Source organism: Triplophysa rosa, linkage group LG10 (genome assembly GCF_024868665.1).
Source record: "Triplophysa rosa linkage group LG10, Trosa_1v2, whole genome shotgun sequence".
In the NCBI taxonomy this organism is placed as follows: Eukaryota; Metazoa; Chordata; class Actinopteri; order Cypriniformes; family Nemacheilidae; genus Triplophysa; species Triplophysa rosa.
In genome coordinates, this window is record NC_079899.1 from 21,498,295 (window position 1) to 21,509,119 (window position 10,825).

Consider the following 10,825-nt stretch of genomic DNA (forward strand, 5'->3'; position numbering starts at 1 on the left):
CCATACCAAGGGGTAATCATATGCACGTAAAAAGTAATGAATGCGTATAAATAGCAAGCCAAATACAAACATAAACTCTTACTATAGATAGGCAGTACTAGTAGATCGGGTAGAATATTTAAATAATTAAAATAATATTATAAATGTATGAATAGTCCACTGATTCCAGGCCACCTGGAATTGTCCCCGTGCTCCATGTCCGTTCCAGGGCTGATAGTGGTGAGCTAAGCTGCCAGTACAAGAAACAATTAGTTTTTTCTTGATGATGCATAAGAAGAGATCTATGAGATCAAATAAATTCACTTAATCGAGCAGATGAGTGGACTGTGCTGCAAACATATAAAACGTATCTGCATTTCTTGCTTTGGTCTTCGTCAGAAGCGACTTGCACCACCTGCTGGTGAAGCGGTCAGGCAGCAGGTAGAGATCATGCATTGGCGGAATCGGCGCTCTATTGCTTCTCCTGGGATTCCCGGATGTGAAACTTTGAATTTCAAGTCGAATTTGAACCACTGAATTTGTGGAAGCGAATTTTTAAACCGAAATAATATGGACTGAAAATTGTCTGTCGAAAATTAAAGGTTGTATTTTATAACAAGTTGAATTTTTTAAGTGAAATTGAAAAGGCAAATTTTGATTATTGAACTTTTTAACGGTGAAATTGTGCATGAAATGTTTCAATTTGAAATATTCACAGCTTAAATATACAACCATATTGAATTGCAGACTCTAAAAATGCAAGCACTGGTAATGCAACAGCTTTATTTTTGATTAGTGGTAATTCAACATGCTTTTTTGCTTCAAAGACTAATGACATTGAAATACTTCCATAGAAATACTTCCATAGAGTCGGGTCGCATTTAAAAAAACGTATGATACATTGACATCTAGCGGTTGATGTTGGTATTGCAGTCTAAATTCAATTTATTGGAGAGACAAGTTTAGCCAAATAATAGTTCTTCTCGGTTTCTTTTAATTGTTATCAGAAATAATCTACAGGCACTCTATTGTTTGTGAATGTGTACCGGAAATTCGTTTGGGGTCACAAAAGTGCGCATGCGCAGTAACGTTTTTTATGTTAAGATCAAACTGTCTTTAGTTTCCTTTTTAGGCGTATGTGAGGGACAGCTTACAGTGCACGTGACACAAATTTAGTCATCAGAATAGTACGAGCATCATCGGAATAGGCCCCTTTCACAATGACGTCACTTAACTTCCGCCTTTTCGCAAAGCAGTGTATCATAACATCCATCTTGCAACAAACAAGACGAAGAAGAAGAAGAAGAAGAACTTCCATTTTGCCGTCGTTCTGGAATTTAACAACAGTGAAAAAAAACCTGACAGAACACGTATTCAAGTGTATCCTAGCACCTTCGCTAACACAAAAAGAAAACAAAACACTTACCTTCATAATCAAAAAGGTACTGTTCAACGAAGAATTTGTATCCTTTCTCTAGCTTTGATCTTGTCATTAGCGAAAATTTGTCTGTAAGATGTTTGTGACAAGCAGAGCGGGACGAGGGCCGTAAGGGAACTGTGCGTTGCACCGGTCTCGCATCTCTCCCCTCCTGCTCTGCTTGTCACAACATTGTACATAATATAGCCATATTTGTGGCAGATGTGCAAGGGACTTGGTAAACACCATTCTGAGGCACTAGCGGAAGTAACTTCTTCTTCTTAGTCTTACTGGCAGTTGGCAAACCAGCTTATAGGTGCATTACCACCACCTTATGAACTGGAGTGCTAGCGGAAGTAACGATACACTGCTTCGCGGCAGAACCCCAGCCAACATTGGTATGTGGGCCCCATGTGGGTTATATCTGGGCGACATGGGCTCCACATGGGCATGGGATAAAAAAGGGCAAAATATATGGGCCCCATGTGGGATTACAAATGTGGGTCCCATATAGGTTTGCCCTTATGGGACCTTTATGGGCTGCATGTGGGCACACGGATTTTATGCTTAAAATACATATTATGCCTTTGAACTCCTTTAAATGCGTACATTTGAACATTTGTATGTGGGCCCCATATGGGTTTTATCTGGGCGATATGGGCTCCACATGGGCATAGGTTTAAGATGGGAAAAACCTATGGGACCCGTGTGGGATACCAATATGGGTCCCACATAGCTTTGCCCATATGATACCTTCATGGGCTCCAAGTGGGCATATGATTTCATGCTTAAAATACATTATGCATTTGAACTTTTTAAAGTTCTTATATTTGGTTGATAATCCTTTTAAACATACAAATATCTCAGATATTTAGGCTGATTTTGTTATGTATTTAATGCAAATGGAGTTTCTGGAATATTTTTGTTAATTCATTCAATAGGCCTCATGAAACTCATGAAACTACAAAGTTGTGACTTTTTCCATTTATTGGAGTTTTCTATCAAGTATCAAAATGTAATTAATCTTGCAATAGGCGATAGCAACCGCATGTCGAGAACAATAAGGACGAATGTGCAATTAAGCGCAAAATGTTTGGTACATGTATGACTTGAACAGCCATTTTCAAATATTTTCATAATTTTATTAAAAATAAATACCTTTACAATCTGATATGTGATAAAGAAAAAATTCAGCAAACATCAGTCGTGATATTTCTGGTTCGTGTAGTGCTAATTATAAATGAAAAGCCTTTGAGGGTTCTCAGCGTAACGTTACCAGAGAGTGATTGACAGCACGACGTGAAAATGTCGCACCACTTATAACAATGTATTAAAATATGGGTGCATTACTATAAAGCACAAATCTCAGGACATGACAAAATTTCTCCAGGATTTAAAACCCACTCGGAATCCAGGGGGGTTAAATGATTGATCTGCACATAGATGTAGCAGCTTTGCCTTCATTATGCAGACTACACATAACAGATTGTTCATAAAAGTATATAGTATATACTGTACTTGTCAACTAATAAATCTGTTATTGTGAGGTGATGCATTTTTGAATTGTTTGACATTAAATTGATAGCATGTAGAGTACTCATTTGTGCTGTAAACTATGTGATGCTGGACATATCAAATAACTGTATTTGTGTTCTTCTGTTACAGGTGTGGACTGAAACCACTGGAGCACGAGACAGGGGTGGAAAAAGAGCCCTTAATGCAATCTGGCACAAACCATTTTACCAAGCGTTTAAAATATGTTTTGTTCAGTTGAGTTTAAAGTACCCTTTCTAATCTGAAATCTATCAAACTATTTTTAATGAATTTAACATTTAAGGATCAGAAAATTTTAATAAATTTGATAATGAACATCCATGTGTTTTTCATTTTCAGAATGCACCTATTATGTTTATGATGTACATGCAAATATAAAGTAGTAGATTATTCATTTTGAAGACTAACATCTAAGAAAGCAACATCCAAATGCTGCAGTTATCATTTAATCAGTAAAAATTGCATTGTATTTGGTAGAGCATAAGAATGGGAAATGTCAATTACAATTTAGCAATAACAAAAATTGTACTGTCGAGGTAGGAAACCTCAGAAAACATAATCTAGAACCACTAAAGTATACACTATGAGTAGTATATATGCGGGTCATAGTGTCAAAATGATTGACAGGTATGATTGATGGGGTCATTGACCTTTTCGGGGGGGAGGGGTGTTGAATTACTTCCGGACCACCCACGTTGTGAGGGCCCCTCCCCTTTGCGTTGCCCTTTGACCATAACCGCCCCATTGTTTGGGACTGCCCCCCTTTGCGTTGAACTTTTGGCCTTTGACAGTATCTGTCCACGTCGTGAGGGATTGCCCACGTCTGGAGTTGAACTCTTGAACTTTTGCCCGTACGGTTACCGAGCATTTTTCTCTCTTCTCCGGAGATCATATTTGGACATGTTTTTATGATGTTGACACGTATCTTATGCGCGAATAAATAAAGGCATGAATAAGTGATTAAAGAAAGAATTGGTTATATAAGTGATTAAAGAAGTCTGATATTGCTCCACTATTTTTCGCCGCAGCATTGGGGGAATTGGTGATCCTCTGCCCATCTTGACTTCTGAGAGACACTGCCACTCTGAGAGGTTTTTTTTATACCCAATCATGTTGCAAATTGACCTAATAAGTTGCAAATTGGTCCTTCAGCTGTTCCTTATATGTACATTTAACTTTTCCGGCCTCTTATTGCTACCTGTCCCAACTTTTTTGGAATGTGTAGCTCTCATGAAATCCAAAATGAGCCAATATTTGGCATGACATTTCAAAATGTCTCACTTTCAACATTTGATATGTTATCTATATTCTATTGTGAATAAAATATAAGTTTATGAGATTCGTAAATTATTGCATTCCTTTTTTATTCACAATTTGTACAGTGTCCCAACTTTTTTGGAATCGGGTTTGTAAATAAAAAAACATTAAACAGACAATAATTGTTCTCAACTTCTTTTCAATTGTCTTTTTTAAATGGTTAATGTATGATTATGAAGTGGTATCGTCAGGGGCGGATTTAGTGATTTGGGGGCCTTAGGCAAATCCATGTATGGGGACCCCAACTATGCGCCATTTTTACTTTACTGCAACCCTTATTTTTCTTCCTCCTCAAAGCACAAAACTTTTCACCCCCAGTCAAAGTGACAGGGGAAAACTAAGCTTAATAAACACAGATAAATTCCCAAATGAAAACATAGGAAAACACATAGAATACATCTGCAGGGTTTTTCCTGGCTAAAAATGAGGCGGAGGTTGTGCAACCCGCTTATATAAAGTTATATAAAGCATTACATTTATTCAATCAAACAGAAAAGTTGAAAATTATAATATGAGCCTTTTTTATAAGACTTTTTAGACCATAAGTAACCAGTCTAACTAAAGGAGCAAAGCTCATTTACACCATACGTTCCCTTGTAGTTCACTGAGCTTTGAACAATTCACTGATCTCTTACATTATGTGTAAACGAATTGGTTCAAAGGAGTCATTTGTTTGCGAGTCTTTCTGATCGCAATGTGCGTTCATACTGGCAAACTCGCTGTGTACAGAATAACGCTGATTCAACGAGCCAACTTCACAGCTAAAAATATTACAAAGATGTACAGCAAGTTAATTTAGAACACCTTTTCAAAAAATTGAATGTAAAACATCTGAACAGCCGTGAAACACAGCTAATACAGCTCCTAATAGCTATAGCTATTTTACTGAACTCTTCAGCGTCTCACTGCGCTGGTAACGAAACAGTGACTCTATTGTGGCGTAATGCTGCAACTGCAGTTACAATTGACAATCTGTTACAAATGACAATCTGTTTAAGGCACGGCACGCAGTATTTTTTGTGAAGACACTCCACATATTTTTGACGAGAGTCTGAGGCGGCCGTCTCCACTTTCTTTATGCAGGAAAATCCCTAATCTGCGATTACTATATACAAAGTTTGCCATCTCTCCATGTGTTTTGTTGGGGTTAACGACCTTTCATGCATTTAAATGTGACCAAATTTCTTTACTAGTGCATACAGTATGAATCGTTAGCACTGTACGGACGTTATTATATTGTCTTTATGTGCCCATCGGTCTGCGCAGCGGAGTCAAACAACATTTCTACCTTTGAACTGGCCCTCTTCCTACCAAGCGCACAGCGCTCTTTGTTTGACAGATTTGTTTTGGTCGTCAGTCATTATAACTGTGTTGTCGGTGTTCATGGAGAAATACTCACCGGCACATTATCATTGCTCGTGGCCGGGACAGTGCTGTGTCTGGCGGGAGAGAGAGGCGCTGCTGCTGTAGGAGAAGCGGTGGAGTTTGTGTGGGAAACTTTGGCAACAATCTTTTGTGAATCGTCTTTTTTCCTCTCCGCTGGTGTAGCTGCATTTCTTTGTCGTTTTATTTCCCTGCGACTTTAACTTCATTTAGCAGCTAATGTACCACTCAGTGACACTCTCGCTGTGGGCAGTTCTACTAATTCTGCCACTTCGCTAACTTTCTCTAGCTAGTGTCAAACTCGTCTCGCGCATATACGGTGCTAATGGAATGGTCCACTCTAATCTATAATTGGGGGGGGGCAGTGCCTTCGTACAGATGTAATAACGTAAAACATTATGGGATATCCCGACTATTTGGATGATTACTTGATTACGTAGCTGCTGACACGGCTTATTGATTAAGTCCACCCCTTGCTTTTGGAGGCCCCTGGTAGCTCGGGGGCCCCAGGCGACTGCCTACCTTTGCCTAATGATAAATCCGCCCCTGGGTATCGTGTGAACTTTTAGTAAAAATTGCTCATGTTCTGACTTTCACCTGTTACTGCAGATAGCTGGCTGCTGGTGTGGTCCTCACTGGCCCTCTCTGGCTGGCTCTGACCTGTGCTGCACTGAACTGCATCTTCCTGTCTTTGACGTGGTTTCTTCTTGAAGAAACCTTAAATGTCCTTCTGCTGTGCCTGACTTTGTGCCCATTTCATTTGGGACAAAATTCTGTCTGAAAATAAATAAACTTATAACTTAATCATCAATACTACTCAAATAGTATATTTAATAGCCATATTTTCATCTGATTAAAGACAAAATCATTTAAACATGAAGCTGTTGGACATTACAAACGAAAAAAAAAAGATTGTACCATGCAATAACGTTTGTTTATTCAAATTTACTATTCCCCTTCAGTCGGTCTCCCGACATTGTGTTCTTGATCTTGAGAACCTATCATCTTCGAGAGGAATTTTAAAACGCCAATGGGCTTGGCGAATGGCACACGCACGCCAGTCCCCGCCCCATGCATACGGGTATAAAAGGGAGAAGGCGGCGGCCATTCACTCATCAGCGCATTCCGGCTTATATGGGAGCGGTTCGGCCAGGTGCAGGCAGACCTATTTGCCTCCCCGAACTCCACCCATTTCCCGCTTTGGTACTCCCTGACCGAGGGACCCCTCGGCATGGATGCCTTAGCACACAGCTGGCTGCGGGACAAGCGGAAGTACGCCTTCCCCCCAGTGAGCCTCCTTGCACAGGTCCTGCAAGGTCAGGGAAGAGGGACATCAAATACTGCTAGTTGCGCCTTACTGGCCCAACCAGACTTGGTTCTCAGACCTGGTGGCTCTGACGACAGTTCCCCCTGGCCAATTCCACTGATGAAGGACCTTCTATCGCAGGGGAAGGGCACGGTGTGGCACCCCAAGCCAGGCCTCTGGAATCTCCATATCTGGCCCCTGGACAGGACGAGGAGACCTTGAGTGGCTTGTCACCGCCGGTCAGAGAGACTGTCCTGCAGGCTAGAGCCCCCGTGACTAGGCGTTTATACGCTTATAAGTGGTGTCTCTTCTCGTCCTGGTGTTCTTCCCGCGGGGAGAACCCACAGAATTGCCTGATCGGGTCAGCGTTGGCCTTCCTACAAGAGAGACTCGAGAGTAACATCTCCCCATCAAAGTTGAAAGTGTATGTAGCCGCTATTACCACTCATCACGATCTCATGGAGGGTAAGTCTCTCGGCCAACATGACCTGGTCACCAGGTTCCTTAGGGGAGCGAGAAGGGTGAATCCACCTCGACCGCGCTCCGTACCCTCTTGGGACCTTAATGTGGTCTTACAGGGCCTTGTTACAGCCCCTTTCGAGCCCCTCAGAGATGCCAGTCTTGCTCATCTGACGATGAAGACGGCACTCTTGATGGCACTCGCTTCTGTCAAGAGGGTGGGGGACCTCCAGGAATTTTCCGTGTCCCATGGGTGCCTAGAATTCGGGCCCGGTAGTTCTCACGTTATCCTGAGACCCCGGCCAGGTTACGTGCCCAAGGTTCCCACCACTCCCTTACGGGACCAGGTGGTGAACCTGCAGGTGCTCCCCTCTGGGGAGGAAGACCCAACCTCTAACCAGTATGCGCACTGTGCCTCTACTTGGACCACACGCAGAGCTTTAGAAGCTCTGAGCAGCTCTTTGTCTGTTATGGGGGACAGCACCAGGGGAGGGCTGTCTCCAAACAGAGATTGGCGCACTGGATTGTGGATGCCATCACTTTGGCATACCAGTCCCAAGATCGCCCGTGCCCACTTGCAGTGAGAGCCCACTCCACTCGGAGTATGGCCTCCTCGTGGGCACTGGCTCAGGGCGCCTCTCTGGCAGACATATGTAGTGCTGCGGGTTGGGCTACGCCCAGTACCTTCGCGAGGTTTCTCCACATGTAACCTCCCCTTGTGGTAGGATGTGGCCTCCGTAACACAGTCTTCAACGAGGAGAGCAGTGTTTCCCCAGTGTTCTTACGGTGCCGGACGGCGTCTCGCTAATAGAGAGGAATGCCACCGCCCATGATGGCCGTCGGTACAAGCCTCTCAGGGTATGCTACTAGTACTGATCCCACTGGAACATTACGTCTCGAAGTAGCGCTCACTTGTGACTCGCTAGTCCAGTCAGTGTCGCTCCGCTTGAGGGCGTGATACGGCTCAGCGCCGTGGCGTGTAAAGATAGGTCCCCAGTCTGTCTCTCAACACAACGTCTGCACAATGTCGGCATCACCCTCGGTTACGACTGTAACCTCCGTTCCCTGATCTTCATGCCACAATGCTTCGCCGACCCGCTGCAGCGACCAAGAGATGCCTCTCAGGTTCCTCAGCCCAAAGATGAGTGAATGGCTGCCGCCATCTCCGTTTTATACCCGTATGCACAGGGCGGGGACTAGCGTGCGTGTGCCATTCGCCAAGCCCATTGGCGTTTTAAAATTCCTCTCGGAGATGATAGGTTCTCAAGATCAAACCCCAGTCTGTCTCTCAATACAACGTCTTGTTTCCTCCATCAGGGAACGGAGGTTACAGTGGTAACCGAGACGTTCTACATCTTAAAATTCCAAGTTTCAGAGCGCTAACATTCTTAAAAACCTAATGTACATTTTAGCCTTTACCACATTACTGCAGCGATTGTGCCTTTAATTTTTGAAACAACAGGAAGAAACGTAACATAACGATTTCTATTTTAAGCGGTGCTGATGCATCGCGGCTGAATAACACAACCAAGCTTTCAACATCCATTAACGTATTTCATACTTAATTTAATACTTACAGGAACATAGACGTGGTCTGCAGCCTGCGAAATCGCGCTTCTCCTGTTTGAGCTGTGTATTCCGCGTCACCAGTGTGTATAGCATATCCAATGGTTGAGCATTGGTTGTGAAATTGACAGCACTCTAATCCAATGGCGTTGAGCATTGTATAATTGACAGCACTTTAATCCAATGCCATTGAGCAATGTAAAATTGATGGCACTCTAATCCAATGGTGTCGTAAATATATGGGAAATAATTGGTAGTGAACCAGACAGTGAATAGGTGTGCTCTACTTCAAACGGCGCTGCAGATTATAACATCAGTACAGCGCGTGAGATTTTAAATGCACCCGAATTGCTCCTGCAGATGTTATACTCTGATCAGTCTGTGCTGTTGGGGGGTCACAAGGGGGGCAAAGCATATTTTGTGGGGAGCCGGTGCCACCCTGTTTTACCCTTTTAGAAACGCCCCTGGTCACAGGATGTAGAAAAATTAACAAATTAAAACTAAATCCTAACAACAGCCCTTTGAATGTCAGGAAGCATTCAACCAAACCAATCATTAACACTAAACTTCCTTCCTAGGCCTGTTGCACAAATCTTTCAGTGGCTAGGTAAATTTGGGTTTAGTTTAAGTAAACTGTTTTTTCGGGCTCAAGAAGGTGGAATGGTTTGAAGAGGTTTATACTGGGTAAGAGAGCTTACAATTCTAATTGGACAGAGTTAACCCTTAGTGTTAATTGTATTACAATATGCATCCCAGGACGATATACTTTTTATAAGATTTAATAATTAAAAATATTCACAAACGTATATTTTAAGAATAGTAATATTAATATATTAGTAGTATATATGCGGGACATAGTGTCAAAATGATTGACAGGTATGATTGATGGGGTCATTGACCTTTTCGGGGGGGAGGGGTGTTGAATTACTTCCGGACCACCCACGTTGTGAGGGCCCCTCCCCTTTGCGTTGCCCTTTGACCATATCCGCCCCATTGTTTGGGACTGCCCCCCTTTGCGTTGAACTTTTGGCCTTTGACAGTATCTGTCCACGTCGTGAGGGATTGCCCACGTCTGGAGTTGAACTCTTGAACTTTTGCCCGTACGGTTACCGAGCATTTTTCTCTCTTCTCCGGAGATCATGTTTGGACATGTTTTTATGATGTTGACACGTATCTTATGCGTGAATAAATAAAGGCATGAATAAGTGATTAAAGAAAGAATTGGTTATATAAGTGATTAAAGAAATAATGAATACGCAAATAAACAAAGCATGTAATGTATAAGTAAATAAACAAAGCAAGGAATGAATAAGTAATTAAATGAAGCACTCTCTCTCTCTCTCTCTCTCTCTCTCTCTCTATATACAGTATATATATATATATACTGTATTTAGGCTGTGATAAAACTGTGGTAAAATTTACGTTGGTTGAAAGATCACATTCCTGCCGTTATACTGAAAGGCCTGTTTCAGACATTCCAGCGTTGCAAACACGCCGACTCGTAAATCGTCGTGACGTTTAAGCGGTGCGTAATTCAGCGTTTTCATCCGGCAGGGCGACAGCGTCGGACATTTTAATCGGGTATGATTTGTTTTACATCCCTAGCGTGAAAAATTGGCCTGATTACGACCGGTTATTTGCGTAGCTTTACGAGCGAGCGTATTATCTCGACACAGGGATGCGTTGTATAGGATAGGCAGCTGCGGCTTTCGCCCTCGGGCAATGCGTGACCAATTGACCTGTGTGTACCCGAAGCATTCTATGGGGCAAACTATAATCTCGCTATATCTCTAACTAATCAGAAAACAACTTTCCACTACCATTCTGAACATATCCGCTTTATT